Source organism: Schistocerca americana, chromosome 2, assembly GCF_021461395.2.
Source record: "Schistocerca americana isolate TAMUIC-IGC-003095 chromosome 2, iqSchAmer2.1, whole genome shotgun sequence".
NCBI classification, from domain to species: domain Eukaryota; kingdom Metazoa; phylum Arthropoda; class Insecta; order Orthoptera; family Acrididae; genus Schistocerca; species Schistocerca americana.
The window spans coordinates 80,534,725-80,560,136 of record NC_060120.1 but is presented as its reverse complement, the minus strand read 5'-3'; the positions used below and the strand labels follow the sequence as shown (position 1 = coordinate 80,560,136).

The 25,412-nt window shown below is 37.8% G+C and overlaps 1 non-coding gene across 1 annotated transcript; it reads left to right on the top strand.

Moving 5' to 3' along the window:
- Window positions 1-1,000: 1,000 nt before the first annotated feature.
- On the top strand, window positions 1,001-1,075 carry Trnas-cga. Its single transcript has one exon. It is a non-coding gene; the product is annotated as a tRNA-Ser (tRNA).
- Window positions 1,076-25,412: the final 24,337 nt, after the last annotated feature.

The window sequence follows — 25,412 nt, the reverse complement described above, 5'->3', positions numbered from 1 at the left end:
CTGCCTTCTCTCTGAAGTGAGCACATATGAACTTAATTTTTAAAATGTATGGGCTCGATTTCAGTGATGTTACATAGAATTCTTCAACCCAGAGTTTCACGTGTAGCCAGTTCGCAGCGACCAAATATAATGAATATTTGTGTACCAACATAAACTACTTCTTGAAGTCCACCTGATGCATATCTCATGATAAAGTTTCTGTATTGTATTGTATTGTATTGATCCAGGCAATCATAGTATTCTACAGTTGTACATATGATATTGGACAGGTCAAGAGAACATATTTGCAAGTAATTTTTAATAAATTGATTTTACAATATTTTGTAATAAGGAAATTATCTATCTTTCACAAAACAGTAAATACAAATGTTGTATAGTAAAATACAAACAGCCAATACAAATGTAATAGTAAAATAATCCAGTATATTTCATAGACATACATAGTATATAATAATCCAGTATATTTCGTAGACATGCATAGTATATAATTTTCAGACCTAATTCAACATTTATTATAAAATTGTTTGCTGTTTTAACCCCTTTCAAAAAAATGATCAGCTGCACAAAAGCATTGGTCCAAGAGATATTTTTTTAACTTATGTGTGAAGGCTCTAGGATTCTTTGTTGCTTTGATTTCATTATTATACATTCATATCCCAACATTTAAAACATTTTTTTGGTAGCAGGTAGTTCTGGACTGAATCATATGTAGGTCAGATTGCTGCCTTGATGCATAGTTATGAATATGAAACTGTCTGGCAGATTAAAACTGTGTGCCCGACCGAGACTCGAACTTGGGACCTTTGCCTTTTGTGGGCAAGTGCTCTACCATCTGAGCTACCGAAGCACGACTCACGGCCAGTACTCACAGCTTTACTTCTGCCAGTATCTCGTCTCCTACCTTCCAAACTTTACAGTCGCAGGAGAGCTTCTGTAAAGTTTGGAAGGTAGGAGACGAGATACTGGCAGATGTAAAGCTGTGAGTACCGGGCCTGAGTCGTGCTTCGGTAGCTCAGTTGGTAGAGCGCTTGCCCGCGAAAGGCAAAGGTCCCGAGTTCGAGTCTCGGTCGGGCACACAGTTTTAATCTGCCAGGAAGTTTCATATCAGCGCACACTCCGCTGCAGAGTGAAAATCTCATTCTGGAGTTATAAATATCTCCATTGAATTTCTTTGGTAGCGGTGGTAATTGCAGGAGGAGAAAAATGTGACGCCACTTCCCTTGACGTGATGTAGTCTTTTGGTAAGCTCTCGGACTGTTGTTCGTCTCTGTTGCCTTCTTCCTCGCTCATAATCATTATGTACTCTCTTCTGTTATTCCTACTCGTGAATCTGCTACTCTCCGTTTCTTTCATCATTGTGTCTAATGTCTCCCTGTTCCTGCAGTTAATAATGTTCTGCACTTCCTTAAATTGCACTAAAACACTTACCAGTATCTTGACATTTTCGCTTGAGTTTATTGGTACAGTTCTGTTACATGTTGTTTCATTATAATTCGATAGCTCAATGGTGGTGGTTAGCACCTCGACTTGCTCTACCATTTCCCCCACTGTATTCTTCTGTGAGTTCAGCATATTCCTCCCTCCATGATTTATTTGGATCAATGACTTTAATACTGACGTCAGTCATGGGTCTCAATGTACTTCATATTAGTGTTGACATCTTTCGTCAATTTGTCTGTCGTTACTAGTTGTCCTGAAGTAGTATATTTATTCTCGTACACAATTCTTGTGTCTTATCATCTAGCTTGTTGTCTTAAGACTTCCCTCCGTACTCCACATTCTTTTATGCATTCTACCAAATGCTGTTTCACAGCTCCTACTTGCTCACCTCTATTTTCGTTTAGCTTTCTGAATTGCTGCTAATTTTCTTCAAATTGGAAGTATCTTTTTTGACACTTTGCTTAAATAGATTTTCGCTTTCCTCAAGTAGTTCGCCTAGTTTCCTGAACTGTGCATTATTTTCCTCCTCAGTATGGTTAAGTAAAATTTCACTTTTCTTAAAATTTTCGATTAGAAAGCTGCTGCACATCGAATGCAGCAGGTACTGATGACGTGGACTCACGATTGGGATTATCCTGTGCTGAACTTTTGTGACCTACAATTTCTAAATGTTCTGCTCTATGTAAGACTTCACTCTTATCTGCTCTCCTAAGCTCTGTTTCAGATACTTCTTATTAAGTATGCTCCTCCCTAGGGCGTTATTCGTATTGCTTTCGTTCTGACCTGTAACTGCACACTGCTCACCAGTTTCAAGATGGCGGCTAGATTAAAAGTTATGCAAGTGTCCTTCCGGAAAAACGTAAATTTTGCCGAAAAAAAGAAATCGTATGAAAATTGGAAGGACGAAACTGCGAAACTTAATGAACGCATAATGAGCTTACAGTTCATAATGGGCAGTTTGAAAACGGATATTTCGAAAATATAACAAGAAAATAGTGAGCTGAACACGCTAAAACTTCAGCGAGATAGTTCGTCCAGGTGGTACAGTATCTGGCAGCTTTATCGTCAACAGCGATTGCAGCGGGTCTTCTACAAAACATTTGCACTTACATATTATGATTGTAGAAATGGAGGATTGGTCAGCTTTGAACAAAGCCCTTTCCACTTTGTGTGCTTGAATTTATTCCCACGACTTCATCTACCAGAGGCAAAAACTGTTTTCTTTGTACCCTCCCCCAATTGTCCCATGGACTAGTACCAACTATTTATCTTGCCTCGTTCAGGTCCATTACATTTCGTTAGGGCCTTATGTTACCAGTAGGACTAGCAATGTACTTTGTGAGTAATGTCCAAACTCGGTTACTATTTGTATGTGTTATCACCATGGTCCCACTAATTATGCCTTTCAACATTGAGTCTCGTAACCGCATGCCGTTTAGTGCGTGTCTCGATGCATTATTATTATAATTATTATTATTGTTATTGTTATTCTATCGATGGGATCGTGGAAACATCACGTCTATTACCGCTGGGAAACAGTGAAATTCGAAACTGAACATTTCACAATTAGCGGTGTTGGGATGAATCATGCAAAGCAATATCTGTCAGAGGGGTAATGCGCCTTAGGTGGAACAGTGCGCAGGACTGACAGTGTGCTTATACTGTATGAACTGTCCACCAACCAGAGACTTGTTGCAAGTGGAGTAACGTGCCCGTGATAGACTCCAATGTATGTGCATACACATATCGAATTTTCTCATCGTAAACCTCTCACCCAGTGTGGCCGACATATGGCATTCACAACTGATGAATATATGGATATGCTTCTGGTCCTTGGCGCATCTGATACCAGGCTGGTGTTGCCACTCATGAATATGCTGCTAGATATCCTCATCGACGTCATCCAGATAAAAATGCGTTTCGTCATCTAGAGCTGCGCCTTCGGGAGTCAGGTTCTCTCCTTCCACCATCATGTGACAGTGGTCGTCCACGGACTCGCCATACTCTAGCTACTGAGGAAGCTATTCTGGAGGTCATACACCAAAACTTCAGCAAAGTACACATAGTGTAGCAAGGCAGCTGCATGTATCACAACACATTGTCGTTAACATTGTAACCTCCCCACAGATAAATAATTTGTCTAATAACCTACCAACAGTAAAAAATATAAGTATATAATTCACATTCAGCGTAACCTTCCAACAGATACACTCCAAAACCTCCCAACAGTAAAATTATGTAACCTACCAACAATACAATGTGACTAACTTCTCAATAAAATTGTCATTCACTTATAAACTTTCAATAATGACTGTGAATTTAAACTGGTGAATTTTGGACGTCAGCAGCGCTGCGTCATGGCCCTGAAAGATCATTCTGAATAAATTGAAAATTCTTACCTCAATAAGGTCGCCGGATAATGCGTATATATCTGCTCCTGTAAGAAACTTTTCTGGCACAACCCTGTGCAATGCTGGCCAATAGATTTCTCATGAATAAAAAGAAACAACTGATTTTTCTTTACAATAATCGGGATGACCATGGATTGGAGAAATTAGTAAGTTCTTTAAATTGAGTGAATGATTATCAAAAGTTAATTTTTTATAAGAAAGATTATTATTAAGAGATTTTTTTAAAAACATTTACATGGGGCTTGACATAACAACAGTACATATGCGTGAGGCTGCTTTTACCTTATATTATATCGCTCAGGCTCCGCCATCGCTCCCCACGACCGGCCCAGCCAACTCGATACACACTAATGCAAGCTACAACTTACTCCTACTGCTACACAGTTCCTACTGCGTACAACACTGCTCTCTGGTCTGAGATTCTCTTACAGCTTACATATCGCAGGCAGCGCGTGAGCAATCCATTGAAATTACATCTGCTCGAGTGTGCTAGCAACAAATTCCTTATTCATGGACCTCTTACATAACCCTCTACTGGGGGGGTGGGGGGGGGGCAAAACTTGGCAGTGATGGTGAGTAAATTGCACTTGCCATGAGCAACAAATTTTTCTGTAATCTATTTAGTTACTATGTCTACAGTCACAGAGTATATACATATACATATACATATATATATATATATATATATATATATATATATATATATATATATATATATAATATTGATAAATAATATAAGTACAGAACATATTAAGAAATGAAATAGACTGCACACGCACTGAGTACAGAATATATTAAAAAATGAAATAGAGCGCACAGGCACTGAGAACAGAACATATTAAGAAATGACAAAGTATACACGCAATGAGAACAAAATATATTAACAAATCACATAAAGTGCACACACCCTGTATAAGTCTGTACCATTTTACAAGAATTTAAACATATTGAGAAATGAAGTAAAGTGCACATGCACTGAATAAGTCTTCACCATTGTACAAGAATTTAAACATATTGAGAAATGAAATAAAGTGCACACACACTGTATAACTCTTTAACATTTTTACATGAACTGATCACATTAAGAGATGAAATAAAGTACACACGCACTGTAAAAGTCTTTAGCATATTTAGAACTGATCATATTAACAAACGAAATGAAGTGCACACTGTATAAGTCTTTAGCATTTTACAAGAACTAAACACATTGAGAAATGAAATAAAGTTCACACGCACTGTATAAGTCTTTACCATTTTACAAGAATTTAGACATATTGAGAAATGAAATAAGTGCACACGCACTATAAGTGTTTAGCATTTTGTTACAAGAACTAAATACATTAACAAATTAAAAAAAGTGCACATGCACTGTAAAAGTTTTTAGCATTTTGTACAAGAACTGAATACATTAAGAAGTGAAATAAAGTGCATATACACTGTAAAACTCTTTAGCATTTTACATGAATTAGACATATGAAGGAGGGAAATAAAGTGTACATGCACCGTATATGTCTTTATCAATTTACAAGAATTTAAACACACCATATAAGTCTTTACCATTTTACAAGAACTAGAAAAGGAATGGGAACGATAGCATCATGGTTGTAGCACAGTGGGTTACACATAGCTGTACTAAAAGTCAATATCTTTCTACAGAAGCACAACACCAAGTGAGACAATCTGAAGTTCTCTTCCCTGAAGTATTAATCAGTGTAGTCAACATCACTGAAATGTTGTATTAATATTCAATGTTATCATTTCGTTAGTACATTATGTGCACCAAACAGTAGGACTATAATAACACCTCCATCGTTCAAGGTGGTGGACAGCTTGAAATGTCGACACCACATTCTTGTAGAATTCATACTCTTACAACAACATAGAATTAGTGCAAAAACCAAATATAGTGCTCCATGATCATGAGGATGGACAGGACATACGGATATTGCAGTAATTGCTGGTAATTTGATCAGAAGGTGAAGGGCATTAAGTCTTATGCTAGTCATCATTTAGAATTACACTACTGTATCAACTGATCTGAATAATTGTTGGAATTCATTGGCTATTGTACAGCATTTATGTAGTATTTATGGAGTATTACAAAACATTATTCGTAAGTCATCTAATTACAGTAATTATTGGCATAGCATTTATGCATAAGTCATCTCATTACAGTAATTATTACAGAATGTTATTCATAAGTAATCTAATTACAGTAATTATTGGCATCGTAAGTCTTCTCATTACAGTAATTATTGGCATAGCATTTATGCATTATTACAAAACATCATTCACTATTACTCAGACGTCATCATTCAAAACAAGAGTTATTGCATCTAGCATCAAGCTGTTAGTGTTTATATGTGATATCATGCAAGTGACATAAGACATATTTAAAATGTAAGACATTGGAACTAGTATTCAAGGTGTTTAGTCCAATAATACATAGAAATAATGGAATCGATACATCAGAGAAATTCGCTTTATCTTTAGAATTAGAAATATATCTTAAACTGGTAGCATTATTTAGTTGTATACTGGTAATAGCTGCGACAGGTAATAAATTTTTTTTGTGTTAGCAATGCATTGCTGGGGCATGAAAATATTTTCTTTTGACTTATTGCTGGAAATAAGGATTAATAACGTCATTCGTCATGAGTCATCTGTAGCAAAGTTATGAAACAAGTAGAGTATATTTGATCACATTCATAAATGATAGACACAACTGGGTAAAAAACATGCAAGTATTAGAACTGGTTTCATAACTAAGTGCTTATAGCATATTAATATCATGAAAAACTTCTCCTGGAAAAAATAGAAGGTGGATTATTGAGCTGAAAGAAAAAATGTGTATTATGCTGAAAAGTAGTAAACTTCAAATTAACAGGTAATGAAATGTGTACTTAATATGTATGTACTCTAGCTGTCTTTCCCAAAACATTCAGTCATTATACTATGCGACATAAGACATACTGTCAAAAGGAACTGCAACAAATACTTAAATAACTACATAGCATTTCTTAACTATCAGAAAATATATAACTTCATCTTTATCATCATCTGCAAAGAAAAACTTCATTATTCATATTACCATATTCTTCATACAATTATTCATCATCATTTATTATCATCTGCAAAAAATAGACATTTAATTATTCATTATTCATATTACCATTTACTTCATACAACTATTCATAGTATAGAGTTTCTTACTTCTAGCATATTCATCACTAAAATTAACATGTGTAGTTCTGTCTGACAGCCTGCAATAATCGCCTCGTATTCTGAAAGAAAAGTAATTTGTCAAGACTGCTATCATACGATGTGTATAGTATTTTCTTGTTAATGCTTGTTAATTCTCATCCATTTACTCTTCATGACAAGGTATTGCATTTTCTTTCGTTCATTCCGAAGGTGAAATTCCCATTTCATAGTAAACCACTGTGGTTTGTTTAATTTATTTCTTTTACACGATATTGCTTTCTGAAAACGATGAATATGGATTAATATCTTGCATTTAAATCATACACTCATTAAATAAAAACTTGTTTCTAGTGATATAACTAAGCATACAACATAGCATGACAGAAAACGTATTATGTCAAAAACATAGACAATTTTCGAATGCAAAAATGTACACACAGTATCATAATGTAGTAGCAAAAAATGAAGATTAGTCAAGATATTGAGATATCATAAGGCAAAAATGTTAAAGTCAACTGGTGTTTGTTACATCTTAAACATTTCATAGTGCATACATACAAAAATTCTACTTTCGATAGGAAAACAATCATACATACACAAAAAAATGGAATATGTGCACGGTCCTATATATATTGACAAGAAAAGCGACCTGCTAACCTTACCTTGCCAGGCACTTGCCAAGAAAAAATACGATCATCATCAATAAGTAGTCACATAAACATAATTGCATAAGTGGTCATATAAATAACAGTAAATGGCATTACAGTGTGATAAATCATAAAGAATGTTCATACAAGAAAGGGTTTAATATTGGAGACATGGTGACTGCCTTTGCTTTTTCTGGTTCTCAAAGTTTCGACATGTACTACATTGGGGTGAGGAATGCTGCGAATTCTATATGGACCTGCGTATATAAGCTCAAATTTACTGCATCTACTCTTTCCTCTGTTGGATAAATAGTGTGTGTGTACTAATATATTCTGTTCTATGTGAAAGTCACGGAGTGTACAAACCTGTTCTTGCTGTCTTCTCCGGCGCTCTGCAGCACGTTTGATGTTGTTGAGTGCAATGTCAATTATTTCATGGTGGCGTAGTCGACGGGATGTAGGAAAAGATACTAATTCTTTAATTTTGTTAGGTGGTTCAACATTTTTCAATATAACAGTCGGAGATAGCATAGTAGGTTCATTTGGTATGGAGTTAATTATACCTGGAATGAGAGTATGTGTGTATCCCAATCATAATGTTTTTTATGGCAGTATATTCTACATAGTTTACCAATTTCTTTCATTAGTCGTTCACAAGGGTTCGAAGAAGCATGATACTTGGATATATAGATCGGAGACATGTTTCTAGCTCGCAACACGTATCCATATGGCAGATCGAAATTGTGGTCCATTGTCGGAAATTACTTTCAATACAGGCCCTACATGAAATAGAAAATGTTTTACAAATGCATTCGAAATAGATTTAGCAGTAGCTTTCCGTAACGGAGTGAAGATAACAAATTTCGAAGTGAGTTCAACAGCGACAAAGATGTAACGAAAACCTCTATTAGTTCTTGGAACCGGACCAGAAACGTCTACAGCGGCCATTTGTCTCAATTTAACGGGTACAATGGGATGTAACGGAGGAATATGTGAAGTTGTGTCTGATTTAGCTTTCTGGCAGATTTTACATGACACTAAACGGTGTCGACTACGTTTCTCCATGTTGGCAAAATAACAGTTCTGTCTAAGTACAAGAAAACATTTTCTGGCTCCATAATTTGCGTAACTTAAATGAGTATACCAAATTAATTTGTTAACAAGTTCGTCAGGAATGCATAATAACCAGTTGTTGCTGTCAGGGTGAGAGCGGCGAAACAGAATATTATTGCGTACAGTATAATGGTTTCTAATGGTGACATTATTCCTATCTGGCCAAAGGTGTTTAATTTCTTTCCATACGTTGTCTTTGATCTGCTCTTGTGCTGTGTCTCGTAATGACGACGAGATGAAATTTTCGAATGCAACTTGTTGAATATACATGACGATAAAATTTGCTTGGCAGAAGTAGGTTGCGATGTCTTGCTGGTTGTTGCTGAGAGAACGGGATAGTGCGTCTGCTACAACATTTTGTGTGCCGGGAATGTAAACAATTGTAATATTTAATATCTGTAAATAAAGTTTCCGCTGTTTAACTTGAAATTCATACATAAAACCGGACGTAGTACCAGGGAAGTTGTCAAAAACTGGAGCTTGCTATAAAAGAATATTGTGTAGTTGAGTACGATCGTCGTATGTATTTACACTGCTCTGTTTTGCCTTCTCAGAAATCATTTGCATAACGTCGTAGTCGGCTTCGTCTGGTGTATTGTAGTTGTGTCCGTACGTATCTGTGAACAATGTGGAATGACAGTTTGTGTTACGCGATGTAGAAATGACCTCTGTTCGATTAATTGCTTGTTCTTCTGCAGATAAAGCGTGCTGAAATTCTAATGCCAGTTGTACATTTTCATCCTTTAACATTAAATTTTGAAAGTCAATAATTGCGTCGTGTTGTACCAAAAAATTCGTACCTAAAATAACGTTTGTTGTCAATAAGGGAACAATCCAAAAATTTGAATGGAACGTATGACCAGCAATACAAAATGATAAGTGTGTCTGTAATTTCCATCTACTCCTTTACCAGATACTGCTCCTTTTACTTTAGTTTTGCCTAATGGTAACGTAGGATAAGTATTCTCTTTGTTACATTCGTTGAAAGTTTCTTCATTTATAACTGACATAGGTGATCCAGAATCGATTACTGCTGAAAATGTGGATGCTCCAATCTTTACTTAAATGACAGGGTGGGCAATGGTGTTTTGAATAACTGGATTTTCATGCAAAAGTGTGTCTCGGATCTCGTCAAAAGTAATAACATTTTCTTAAACAAGATTGTCTGTGTCAAAAGTATTGCTTACTTTGTTGGAAGATGCAACCTGTACTGTACCTAGTCAAATACTTTCTGATGTGCTGTTATTTGCAGGAGGATGCTGTGGCATTTTGACTATTGGTACTATTCTGTTATTTCGTCCTGACGTATTAGGTTCGGGATGACACCGACTGTCTGGTTCATTCATGATAACCTGTTGTTGGGGATGATTCTACTGCTGGTAAGACCCACTGTTATTAAATGTACGCTGAAATCTGTGTTCATTACTTTTACGTCTGTCATAATAGTCATTGCTATACGGCGCATTGCGATAGGAATTGAAATGAAGTGTTCTCTGTACGTAGTAATTTCCTTGTTGTTGTGCATTACTGTTTGGTGGAGCCGACGCTATACGTATAGGCGGCTAAACATTAAACCTTTGTTGACCTTGCAGATTACATTGTTGGTTAGGTATGCTAACTGGCTGGTTTTGTTGTTATTCTGGTGAAAAACTTCTATTGTCGTCAAAATGTGTCTGCGATTGCTGAAAATTTTGTTCATACTGGTGAGTAAACTTTTGTCTGGTATTAACATACTCGTGGTTGTCATTTCTGGATCGTAAAATGATAATTGTCACTTTGAGGTAAAACTTGTTGTCTCAGGTTTTGATCGATAGTTGAAGAGTTGTTTTGACAGATACAAAGGATAGTAAAAGAGTAGGCAGTAGTGCAGAAAACTAAAGAAGAAACAGCACTACTACGGCCCGGGCCCTGTGCACGCTATGGCACATATTCATCGAAGTGTAATGAATCCCCTGAGGTTACTTACGCGCTACCAATAAATTTTAGTTTCTGCATTACAGGCGATACCGGTGAAAATTCAAAAGCAAATTGTTGTATCCAGTCAAAAGGGTGTTCTGTGTTCTGTCATTCTTAAATACCTTAAATTTTCTCATAGATAGAAAGTGCTTGTAATCAAAATTATCGTCTCTGAATGCCTGAACAGGTTCAGGATTGTATGAGAATCTATTTGTCTGTGTCTGTTCGGATTCTAAGTCACGTACTCTCTGTAAATTACTTAAGCTGACAATTTTCTACGAAATGTAATGTTGGACGAACCTATCTCACTGATCGTTTGCTGTAAATTTTGGAATTTGGGTGTTTGATTAAACGAAACTGGTGAAGTATCGTCTGATTTGATGTCATTGTTATTTTTGATAACGTCAATACGACTGGCCAATTCGTCAAATTTTTCAGTCAGTGGTTTTACGTGATCGTCGTTTTTAGTGTCACAAGCATTAATTTGTTTTTGTATTTTACGTGTGGTTTTGTTCAATTTTTTAACGTCTGCTTTGATGGCATCAGGATCTTGTATTAATTCTAATTGTTCAAGTCTGTGGGTCACTGTCTGAAAGGCTACAGTGTGTGTGTCTGTTTTTGTTTTAAGATCGGAGATTTCATCATGCAATTCGGTGTTCAACTGTTTGATTTCGTCTGGTGCTGCAGCAATATTGTTGTCTACGTATGTTTTTGCCTTCGTAAAATTTTACGCTTATCTTCCTGTCTCTGTGCAGTAATTGTTTCCAAGACTTGTTTCTTCACTTTGTTCTGTTCCTGCATGAATTTACGGTAACGCGTTTCACTGTTTTGTAAGTGGGGATTAAAACATTCCTCAATTAGGATGTTTTGTTATTCAAATTTCTTGTCGACTTTCGCATCCAGTGTGTGTGAAAGTTCTTCCGACATTAATTTAAACTCGTCGTGTAACTGTGTTGCGTTTTCAGAACATTGTTTAGCGACTGCTCTAATTTCATCTCTAAGTAATTTCGTTGTGGCTGCATGCGTATTGCGTATCTTTTCACTATTATTCCTGGCACAGGCCTTAATTTCCTCACGTAATTGTTTTTTAGTTTCACTACATTGCTCCGCAACGGCTGTAATCTGTTCAGTAAGCTGTTCAATAGAGGTGTCAAGTTTTTCATTAATTTGTTTGAATGACGTGTCATGGTTTTCATTCAACTATTTGAAATTTTCATTAAGTTGTTTGTTCGATTCATTAACGTTGTCGTGTTTTTCATTCAACTGTTTGAAATTTTCATTAATTTGTTGTTTGAGATTTTCATTAAGTTGTCTGTTCGATTCATTAAGTTGTTGTTTCAGATTTTCATTGAGTTGTTGTTTGAGATTTTCATTAAGTTGTAACAATAATGCCATAACTTGATCTATGCCAAAATTAGCGACTGTATTTTCTGTGCTGTGTGATAGTGTATCTGCAAGTTTCATGTTTTGTGTAACCATTTGGTCATTGTCTGATTCACAAAAAGGTTTGCTAATTGGATGTACACTGTTGGTCACTACATCGGAATCAAACAAATCTGACGTATTTTGAGTACGTTGTTCGTCTTCGCTAGAAACATTTATGTGCTTACTGTGTAAATTTCGAAAATCAGGTGTGTCAAACTGGGCAGCGTTCATTGTAGCGGAACGTGCGGCGTCATCAATTATCGTTAAATTTAGTGTGGACATAACTAAATTTGTTTGTTCATCATTTGGATTAAAATCAGTACTGGTGGTCGGCACACACTGATTGTCTGTAGCTGGAGGATTATCATTAAGACACTGAGTGCTGCTAGTATTATCAGTCAAATTATTCAAGTCAGCTTTTTCACTCATTATGGATCGCGATGTACTGTTAGCAGTTTTTCGCGGCATTTTCAAAAGTCAAAGTTAAGCACAAAATCAAACAATGGCAAAGCAAAAATGGAACAAATACAATAACAACAAAGAGCAATAAATTGTCGATGATCTGTGAAAGAAAGCGTGACAAGTTAGTAAATGCGTTGCGCCAGATGCAAACTACATTTAATATTAGGTAAATAAGAGCAGATATATAACTGACTACTTCTCAGAAATTCACAAAAATACTATCTTGGCTGGTTGTTGACAAGTGTAACCTCCCCACAGATAAATAATATGTCTAATAACCTCCCAACAGTAAAAAACATAAGTATATAATTCACATTCAGCGTAACCTTCCAACAGATACACTCCAAAACCTCCCAACAGTAAAATTTCGTAACCTACCAATAATACAATGTGACTAACTTCTCAATAAAATTGTCGCTCACTTACAACGTTTCAACAATGACTGTGAATTTAGACTGGTGAATTTTGGACGTCAGCAGCGCTGCGTCATGGCCCTGAAAGATCATTCTGAATAAATTGAAAATTCTTACCTCAATAAGGTCGCCGCATAATGCGTATATATCTGCTCCTACAAGAAATTTTTCTGGCACAGCCCTGTGCAATGCTGGCCGATAGATTTCTCATGTATAAAAATAAAACTCATTTTTCTTTACAGTGGTTGGGATTACCATGGATTGGAGAAATTAGTAAGTTCTTTAAATTGAGATGAATGATTATCAAAAGTTAATTTTTTATAAGAAAGATTATTATTAAGAGATTTTTTTTAAAAACATTTACATGGGGCTTGACATAACAATAGTACATATGCATGAGGCTGCTTTTACCTTATATTATATCGCTCAGGCTCCACCATCACTCCCCACTACCGGACCAGCCAACTCGATACACACGACTGCCAGCTACAACTTACTCCTACTGCTACACAGTTCCTACTGCATACAACACTGCTCTCTGGTCTGAGATTCTCTTACAGCTTACATATCGCAGGCAGCGCGTGAGCAATCCATCGAAATTACATCTGCTCGAGTGCGCTAGCAACAAATTCCTTACACATGGACCTCTTACAACGTGCTACATAAGCATGGGCTGCAACCCCATCATTATGCTTTCACGCAACACCTGCATCCTGCAGATCGCCATCAGTGAACACAATTCTGTGAGTGGTTCCAACAACAATAGAAAGCCAACGAGGACTTCGTGTACACCGTAATATTGTCAGGTGAAGCAGCATTCACTCATGAGGGTGTCTTCAATATACACAATACCCACCATTGGTGAGAGGTTAACCCGCACGTCACCCGCGAATGGAGATATCAAGTGTGCTTTGCTATTAACATCTGGGCCGGAATATTTGGCGACAGGTGTTTGGGCCCGTACATGTTGCCTGACCGGTTGACTGCACAAAGGTATTATGCATTCCTCTCAAACTATCTGCCTGACGTGCTGGAAGATGTTACATTACATGTTCGGCAGAGGATATGGTTCCAACATGATGGTGCACCTCCACACTCTGGAATTAATGTGCGACAGTATTTGGACAAAAAATTTCCAGGGAAATGGTTTGGATGTGCAGGCCCAGTTGTATTGCCACAGCTTTCACTTGAGGTAAATCACTGGATTTATTCCTGTGGGGGCACCTGCAGTAGCACGTGTTCTCTTCCCTGCCAACGAATGTAAAAGAATTGGTAGCACTTGTTCATACTATTCTCGATACTGTGGACGCAGCTTTGCTGCGAAGGTTCCAGTGCTCTATGGTCTGGTGGGTTGCGCAATGTTTGGATGTGCAGGGAGGTCGTTTTGAGCATCTGTTGTTCTGATTACGACGTATTCTGTTGTGAAGGTCAAGCAGTCATTAATATGGACATTTTTTTTGTCACTGGTTGCTAATATGCGACATCTTAGTGCTCATACTACATGTAGTATAAATGACAGGTACTGTGCTATCATCTTTAGCATCTCGCAAAGTCGCAATTGATATTATTTTTGTAGTGATTCTGTCCTCTGACAGGTCATTTGTTTCAACTGTCTATTTCTTATTTGTCTAACCATGTATTTGTTATGTTCAGCATTAAAAGATGTTGTAAATTTAGAATACACGTGACCTAAGAAACTGTGTATATTACAGTATGATATGACAGAATGAAATCAGCAAATGAAAAAAAGGCGCCCCAACCCAAAATCGAACCCTCGACCTCTTGCATGCTAACCCAAAACTCTATCCACTGTACCAACTGTACAGGACAATCAATAGATGCTGATAAATGTAGTTACCATACATGCGGTTACAATGTTGCCAGACTGCCACTCTTTAACGTCCTTTTTCTGCCGGATGCACTCGCCAGATGATATTTTGTGGGGGTATTTTTTTATCGGTAGCATGTGAGGATTCGCGCTTCGATGCCCGAATGCACGAATTTCGCTTCACCCTGTATATCTTTGGAAGTTGACATGGTCACGTGCCTCCTGCTCCCATAACCCAATTCGTGCTGCATGATAGGCGTAATTCCATGCACTAACAGTCATTGTGCCGAAGAAACCTCCGACAGAATGTGTAATGTTTACTCACAAACAATTTTCGCTGTCAATGTTTCAACATCTGGTTTGAAAGCTATGTGAGAGACCAGTAGGGCCCAAGGTAGCCCAGTGGTCCAGCTGTTTTCTTAGCACATAAGTGTGGCTTTCAACAACCTATGTGTGGTGACAGGTTGTCACAAATGAGATGGGTATTGAACAGGTGATAAGTGACATGATTATCGCACACATAAAATGAAAGAATTGACACATATTTACAGTCAAAACGAACAGTTATCTTTTTTTATACAATGTCTTGTATGCTGTGATTGTGGGTCACAATGCTGGTAATATACATAGAAAGTACCAGCCCAACACTTGTGCTGACTGTCATTGGTAATTCAACTCAAAGTGCTGTTCAATAGAAACTCTTTCTCACAACACTCTTCAGAGACAAAGTTCAGAAACGTATGCAAGGACTTGCAGCTTGACTAAAAAAAGTCTAACTAATTGCCTCTGACTTTGTTGTCGCTGGACGTGGTACTCTTCTCGCTGCTTGCTGTGGACTAGGTGTTCATACGAATGTAGCCTGGCGTAGAAATGACCTTGTGCCCTTCTGTCAGTCTACTTCAAGAAAAGCTGCTGTCGGTGGCGCAGTGAACTTCTTGTTACTTCCGCCTCCAAGGTGTGGCCAGCTATGCTATGATAGCAAGGAGTATGTTTGTGCTGTCAGTAGCACGTGCAACAGCTATGCCTATTGACTACACCACACTATTCAAGCGCTGTACCATCCTGTTGCTTCTGGGATTGTGGATGGTCATATTGTGGTATTGCAACCCACACAACTTGGGAAGTTCAATTAAAAATATCGACTTAGATTAACGCCCTGATAGGTAGTGACATGAGCTGGAAAACCGAAACAGGAAAACCACGTCGTTAAAAAGGTTCTTGCTATTTTTTCATTGTCACTGAAGTCGCCTCAGCCCATGAGTGTATCTATCAATAGCCGTGAATATGCTGGTGGAAGTGAGACCATGATATCTATATGTATGTGAGAGAAATGGCTTGTATTCCCAGGAAATTCTCCCACTGTCATGTGTGCATGTCTGCTGACTTTCGACTACTGACTTGCGAAATATATGTCGACCACTGATGGCAGTATTTTTTAATGCTAGGCCATAAAAATTTCTCTTTCATTAATGATGACTTCTGTGCTGCGATGGACGAAATTATGAATGCTGGCAGACACTGCTTTACATACAATTTCAGGCACAAATTATCTGGGTGATCATCAAGAAACATCACACCAAATAATGTCTTTGGCACCTAATAACTGGATTTATCCGAGCTGAGGTCCAAATGAATTGCTTATTGCTTTGTAAATACTCTAGTAGCAGTTCCTCTGTGGCTTGCGATGCACTGGGCTTACTATAATGTGTTGTACAGGACATGGCACAAACCCTGGAGGAAAAAATCAGCAATTACATTTTCTGTCCTTTTCTGTGAATTAAGTTCGTTATAAACTGACCGGTGAACTATAGTTAGCGAAATTCTCAGAGAGAACAACTGTCCTTGAGTTTATTGAAAGCAAACGTAATTGGTAAATAAACTGTGTAGACGACAAATGATATGGCTCCAATAGCATGCTGGCTAGCATCTACCACTAGGAGACGAGGTACTGGCAGAAGTGAAGCTATGAGGACAGGGCGTGAGTCGTGCTTGGGTAGCTCAGTTGGCAGAGCACTTGCCCGTGAAAGGCAAAGGTCCCGAGTTCGAGTCTTGGTCTGGCACACAGTTTTAATCTGCTGGGAAGTTTCATACCACTGCTGTTAGCAGCACGTTACAGACTGGGTGAGACAAGACAACTACTTTTTGGAAGCTGACTTTTGCCCTTTAGGAGGCGTGCTGCATCTCTGGAGTCTATGGCATGGAGCATTAGAACCTGCTTTTGTTACTTTCTGTCAGTGGTACCTTTATCTCTGTTGCTTTCAGCAGGTGGCAGTGGTAGAAGCTGATGATTCCCAGTAATTTTCTATCTCTCTGTTAACAATGTTATCATAGGTTCTTGAAAAAGCTGTGTTTAACCGAATTATGGCCCACCTAGATAACCATAATATTATCAACTGTAGACAGCTTGGTTTCCAAAAAGGGATTTCGACAGAGAGAGCCATGCACTCACTCACAAACGGTATCTTGGAGTCTATTGATAGTAAGAAGTCACCAGCTGGTGTCTTGTGTGACCTATCCAAGGCTTTTTATTGTATAAACCACAAGAAACTCTGAGGGAAGGCCTATTATTATGGACTCAAAGAGCCTGTAGGTAATAGGTTAAAATCATATCTAGTAGACAGGAAACTAAAGGCGGTCCTACATGGCTGCAACAATGGATCTCTTAATAAAGTGGCTTCTGTATGGGACAAAATATAGTATGATGTCCCCCAGGGATCTGGCATTGGGTCCTCGCTGTTTTTAATATATATTAATAATCTATCCTTGCCCATTAGTAAAAAATGTGAATTCACAACGTTTGCGGTTGATACAAGTATTCTGGTAGATAGTACATCTACTACTGATCTAGAGCCTGATGTTAATAATGTGCTCAGAGAAGTTGCAACTTTGTTTACAACTAACTCGCTTTCAGTTAATGTTAAAACAAACAAATTTTATTCAGTTCCACACTAAAAATAAAAATCCAGAAAACATATCGATTGCACATGACAGCCAGGTACGAGGGTTGCCAGAAAGTATTGAATCGCATTTTGTTTCTCAGCAAAAAACAATACTACGAATGCAAAACGTTACGTATGTATTATTTAAAGCTCCTGAGCGCACCAAGTTTCTGTCTCTTCCGACAGATAGCGTAGCTGCAAGACAGTTTCAAAATGGTGTCTGTAAGTGATTTACATTACAAGCGAAGTCCTGTCATTGAATTTCTCACTGCAGAGAAAGAACGGAATATTCACAAACGCTTGTGCAAAGCCTATGGAACATCTACTGTCCACAGAAGTACAGCTATTCGCTGGGGATGGAGGGTGAGGTCGTCACAAGGCGGTTTGGCGGTGCTCCACGATTTTCAGCAGTCGAGGAGGCCATCCACGGCTGTCACACCTGACCTAGCCCCCTCGGACTTCCATATGTTTCGGCTGTTAAAGGATGCCATTTGTCGAAGACATTTTGAGGATGCTGACGAGATGATTCAGACAGTGAGGCACTGGCTCCACCATCAAGACAAGGATTGGTACCGATAGGTCATATATGCCTTTTTTGCGCTGGAGGAAAGCCATAGAATGGGATGGAAATTCCGTGGAAAATGAGGGCGTGTAGATAAAACGCCATTCTTTCATGTGTGTAATTCTCATTGTGTTCAATAAAGAATTGTCGAAGAAAAAATGCTGTGCATTACTTTCTGTGTGACTTTTCTACTAGAACAGGTGCTCTCCACTTAATTCCTAGGGTTTCATATTGACAGAATGCTCAGCTGGTAACATCATGTGTCCCTGACTCTAAAAAGGCTATCACCAGCAACTTTTGCTTTAAGAAACATTGCTCATCTTGGAGACATCACCATTTTAAAATCAGCTTATTTTGGGTACTTTCAGTCATTGATGAGTTATGCCCTAATTTTCTCGTGTAACTCAATAGTTTAAAAAAATCCTAACAGCTCAGAAGAGAGCAGTCAGAATTTTGTGTGGAGTGCTTCATGAACCTCATGTAGAAAAATCTTCATGTAGTTAGGAATACTGACAACAACAAGTCAATACACATACTCCCTGATGAACTTTGTCATTAAAAACTATGCTCAGCGTGAAACAAATTGTTCATACCACAACTATAACAGCAGAGGTAAGGATGATCTCCATTTTTAACTAAAAAATTTGTCACTTGTACTATTCAGATAAACGTTAAAGAAATACCTGCTTGACTGTCCACTATACTCCTTAAATGAATTCTTTTCCAGAAATAATTAAAAGTTCCCATATGCACTTTTAATGCACTTCTTGAATAAAAGACACATCTTGTTATTCAGTTATTAATGAAAGATACAATACTATGTTTATGTTAGACAGTGAATTACAATACTGGATAGGTGTTAGCTAGTAAATAAGAAAAATTGATACTCACTATTATTTAATTATTGTACTGTGTTATTATTACTCTGAAGTATTAATCATATTAGTATAATTGTGTTGACACTTTCCACACCCAAGGGAATTACTCACATGTATGGATCCATAGAAAATGTGTACCAAATAAAATAAAATATATAAAGATTTACAAGCTGCGACATAGTTGTAGATTAAAAGAATGATCCAGGAAGTGTAGAAAAACTTCTTTTATTTCCTTCAATGGTAGCAAAACGTTCTGTTCCCTAAATTACCGGTTTTGGTTAGCGATGACTATCTTCAGCCCAGCAGCAAAACAAGAGGAAATCACATACAACTAGTGGACAGTTTACATCTTAAAATACTAAAATATGCCAGATATTACTTTCATTGGTATGGAAACGTACTTAAAAATGTTGAAGCTTACCTGTTTTACAACATGTCCTAATATAATGAAGTCATATTGGCACCGTCAAGAAGCCCACATAAAATCATCTTAGCTTCATCATATATACTTAAAACGTGGAGTAAACTGAGCCACAGTGCCAGCAGCGTCATCCTGTTAATAGCATTGCTGTTCAAAACTAACTGAGGTACAGTGGCCACAAAGTATATTTGTCTGATTGACTCATTAGGTGTTGCAACTGTAAGCTTATTCATATTCATCAATTTTATAGTACTGCAAAATGCAATAATGGACTCATAAAATACATAAGTTATTGAAGTGATTAAATATAACAAATTAAAATGTGAACACAGTTAAATTCTAAAACTGTTAAAAAGGGAAAGTGACAATATGTAATACTGAGATAGTGAAGTAAGTAATCAGCACCCTTTGTTGGCGTACCATAATTTAGTATCCTCTTCTTAGTGTGATGTTTTATGGGGTGTGAGAGGCCCTCTGGCAGTTATGTTCCTCTGATTAGTTCTCATCTATGCTACATTGTGGCAGCTACGCCAACAGATGGTGCAGATTATTTACTTCAGTCCTTTGTTTCAGCCAACTGACTTCGTACCTAGTTATTTTGTCAATCACATTATTTTGTTTGCTCTGTAAATTTGTTCTTGTCTAATTCGTTGTATTTTTTGTCTGAAATCATGGCAAAAGCTCTCAGAATCATATATTGTCACTTTTGTTTCTTAAAAATTCTAATCTTTAAGTATATTTAAGTTTTAATTTGTTACATTTAATCACTGCAGTAACTTAATGACATTATGAGCCCACTATACATTTTACCTATAGAAGTTTTCATGTTATTGAATTTTGTAGAAATATAAAATTGACAAATATGAATAAAGATATTTTGTGGTTACTGTACCTCAGTTTTTTTGATAATAGCGCTGTTAACAGGATGACTATGCCAGCACAATGGCCCAGTTTACACCACATTTTACATATATGTGATGAATCTAGAGTGATTCTGTGTGTATTTCTTGATGATGCCATTATGGTTTGATTATATATTAGGACATGCCTCTTCATATTTTAAGTGCATGTTTTCACATTATGAAAGTGCTACTTTTCATTGTGGCATATTTTATCGTTTTGTTATATAAACTGTCCACTAGTTGTACTTGATTTTTCTATGTTTTGCTACAGATCTGAAGATGGTTATCACTGAATGAAACAAGTAGTCTAACCAAAACTTCTGTGATCACTGACAGAAATAAAAGAAATTTATTCTAATCTAATCTTATTAGCTGCTGAAAATCCATTTGGATGTTTTTAAGGACCTCTTTTGCATCCTGTCGAACACTGAATTGAGGTGCTCTCATGTAATGCTGATGTCTGGGAAAACATCAAAATGTAATCTAGGCAGAAGAGAAAGATTCAAATCAAATGGCTGCAAGCACTATGGGACTTAACATCTGAGGTCATCAGTCCCCTAGACTTAGATCTTCTTAAACCTAACTAACCTAAGGACATTACACACATCCAAGCCCGAGGCAGAATTCGAACCTGCGATAGGAGCACCAGCGCGGTTCCGACATGAAGCGCCTAGAACCGCTCGGTCACAACGGCCAGCTGAGGAGAAAGAAATTCAATCCCTGTAGCATCTGCAAATTGCCGTCATCACTGGGCGGCATTTTTTAGACTGAATGGCACACATATGTTCTCGAAAATACCGAAAGGTGTTATTGCCAGTTTCATCTATGTCGACTGGGCACAGTGGACTGCATAAGCCCACATCTCCACAGAAGATGCATCATTTAAACGAGCTGTCAGAGGACACCACCGAGAGCCACACTATTGATAGAGCTCACTGTATTCTAATGGGTAGCACTATGGATGTTACAAGAGCAAGCTGTCTTCACACCTACTCACAGCATGCAAATGTATTCATCGGCATGCATTTTTCAGACATCACTCACTAAGCTCCATGCTTCGATCTCAAATGACTCGCTGTGAGACTACTACACACCTTACACTACATATTAATATACAAAATACAGGCAGTGAGAAATATATATGACAGTCTTGCTGCCACAGACTCACAATGATTCAAAGTTATGTGTAACCCCCCCACCAGCTCTAAGGGAAAGGAAAAAAATGTTGCATAGTCAAGTGTTTTTCTTCCAGAAAAGTGATTTAAAAGTCAGTGTTAAGCAGGTTTTTAACTGGGTCGAAAATGAAATTTTTTTATGGCTACATAGAAGTCGCCATTCATCTAGCAGAATATTAAAAATTCTCCATATTGCAGGTCTAGCCCCCCCCCCTCTCCCTCGACAAACTATCACATGGGCATTATAGTCTGTGCAGGGCCGCCAGGTGCCATCTTCCTTCATAATAAGACATAATGGTGATGCCCGTGGGCTGTCAGACCTGTTTATTATACCTGTCTGTAACATTTCCACAAATTCCGCTTTTGTCATGGAAAAATAGACAGGTCTCAACCTTTATAGCTGTTGAAAACTGGTTGGCTATGTGTTGCCTTCATATGGCGCACCATGGTATGCTGCAACTTACCTAAACAATCGATAACATCCTGTCTGGCTTTTGGTACAACAGAATTATTAGACGAGATGGTACTGGTGGTATTTCTGCCCATTTTATTCGTGACCCCGCACTGCCTGTCATGATCTGTGCTGTTCAGAGGTTTATTTCCAGTACTTGGCAGTGAATGAAATGCGTCCTCAACACTGGATCAATAACATTTGCTAGCACAAACCTCCATTTCAACTTTCGACTGAAGCCCTGGTCAAGCATTGATTCATGTACACTCTATATTTTAATGGTCGAATTCTTGGCTGCAGTAAGGTGGAGATGTGCACCAACCAGTACAATTTTATTCTATCTGTATGGTAGTGTACTTACACCTGAAACTGAGTCGATAAGGTAACAACCGTTCACTTGCCAGTCCACCAAATGCAAATGGCGCCATGTATACAAACACGCTTGAGTCTCTGCCAGGGTGGTTGTGGTCGACTTATCGTCTGTTAACTGGGCCAGTTTTGAGTACAGTGTCTTGGTTAATTTTAGTTACATTGTTGGTGATTCTTTCAGGACTAATGAGGGTCCCTTCATTTATGATTCAGTCCTTTTGCGGAACTATGCAGCATGCTGCACAAATTGTTGACAGCCAGAATGTCTGTGGTACCAGCATACTAGGTGATGTTGTTTTCCTTTTGCCATTTGGTCGTCCATTTGGTTCTGCCAACAGAATGAATGACTACCTTCTTTCCTTCATGTGCTGCAGGTGTGCTTGTTTACTATGTGTGCCACTAATTCCTTCTGAAGTGTGTCTGTTTGAGATTGTAGACTTCAGCGCTGTTTGTTGAAATTTGATTGTTATTTTGTATAGCAATGGTCTCAAAGAGCTGATGACATTACTTGCTTCCATCGCCACCAATGTGTCTGTCTGTTTCACCATTGCATAAACTTCGTCTTTTAGTGATAGTAAAAAATTAATATCACTTTTCCCATATGTCACACATTTGTTTTTAATGGTAATAGTAGTTCTGTTAGCCAAATGTGGCACAGCATTGCATCTAAGATTGCATCTTCCTTGATGGTGCTTCTCAGGTGGTGTCCTGTTGCAGACACCTCAGACTGTAACAATTGTTGCATGCCTTGGTCCACTGATTTAAGCATTCGGCTGACTAAGGTGTCCTTCAAGTATGGTCTTCCTGTAGAGAAGATAGCTTTAATATAAAGTTCAAAACCAATATGACTCCACAGGCATCTAAACTGTTAAACTGTTAACTGCCACACCGAATTTTGTGTGTTCTCTAGTAATATTTTTTTGTGTCAACATCAAGTGTAACATTGCGAGCTACAGTCCTGGGATTTCGGAATTTGTACTTTCATTCATTGTGTGGAAACTACACTGGTTTTGATGAGCATATTGTTCGTCGTATTTGTAATCTGTCCCGCCACTGCACTTAACGTTGCAATTAGAGTTTGGAGACCACTAATCTGCATGTGACATTTGCTACGTGAGGTTTCTGTGTTCCTTTTTTTCCAGAGATCACTAATTTATAATATTCTTCCATAACACATGCAGTAATACTTCACCAATATTTCCATAACTGAATAAACTGATTATATTTCCCAATTTAGAAAATATGCTTGAGTAACTGTAAGTAAACAAGAAACTCCAAAAAAACTAAAAGAAAAACATAAACATCATGAAAATTAGGACAATAGACCAGAGAACAACCACTTTTAATTTTTGTCACAATCTGGTGCTTCCCACAATTCATTCAGTCACTATCTGACAAACTTGGCATTGCTCTGGTATTAATTTTACTAATTTTATAGTACAAATGAAAACCAGAAATGAACTGTGTGTGTATAGTGAAATACCACAGACAGATTCTGTACACTGTGCACAGGTGCTTTGTGTGTCTATATGCTATTTTGCAAACGTCTCAATGGCAATGCCTCTTTGTAGCTCTAAAGAAGGCTTTCGTTTTAGCCCACAGCCAGTTGTGCTTTGTAGTTGCCTGAAGTCAGGAATTTCCTTAAGTTGATTCGACTGTAGGAGTATCTTAGTAGTAAAGAATAAATGTATTAAAACTTCAAGCTTGATGTGGCATTTTTTCACGCATCTCATTTATTATGACATCATATCTCACTATGTATCATATAACGATATACAGGGTGATTCAAAAAGAATACCACAACTTTAGGAATTTAAAACTCTGCAACGACAAAAGGCAGAGCTAAGCACTATCTGTCGGCGAATTAAGGGAGCTATAAAGTTTCATTTAGTTGTACATTTGTTCGCCATTTCAGCCAATAAAGTTTTTGGTCCCTTTTTCTTCGAAGGTGCTACTGTAACTGGACTACAGTATCTGGAGATGTTAGAGAATTGGCTGTTCCCTCAGCTCGAACAAGAAGCACAACAATTCATATTTCAGCAGGATGGAGCGCCACCACATTGGCACTTATCTGTCCATAACTACCTGAACGTCAACTACCCAAGGCGATGGATCGGCCGCCAGGCAGCCCGTGACAGAGCACGTCATCACTGGCCTCCAAGAAGCCCTGATCTTACCCCCTGCGATTTTTTCTTATGGGGGTATGATATGGATATGGTGTTTTGGCCACCTCTCCCAGCCACCATTGATGATTTGAAACGAGAAATAACAGCAGCTATCCAAACTGTTACGCCTGATATGCTACAGAGAGTGTGGAACGAGTTGGAGTATCGGGTTGATATTGCTCGTGTGTCTGGAGGGGGCCATATTGAACATCTCTGAATTTGTTTTTGAGTGAAAAAAAACCTTTTTAAATACTCTTTGTAATGATGTATAACAGAAGGTTATATTATGTTTCTGTCATTAAATACACATTTTTAAAGTTGTGGTCTTCTTTTTGAATCACCCTTTTAAGTAAGTAACTTCAGCAGTACATGTGGATACTATCTGCTTGTGTTGCAAATAGAGCCAGCAGAAAGGGAGTAACAGATTTAAACGTCATACACAATGCGGCAGTTTTTCACACATCGCAGTGTTTATGACGCCATAACTCCTGAACTATGTGTGGTACCATAATATGATTTTGTGAGTGTGTTTAGCGGCATATGTTGATATTGTCTGAGAAATAGTATTCCAAATAGAATTTATGGCACAGAAGTAATACATATAACGTCATGCATGATGTGGCTGCTTTTCACTCATCTCAGTGACTATGC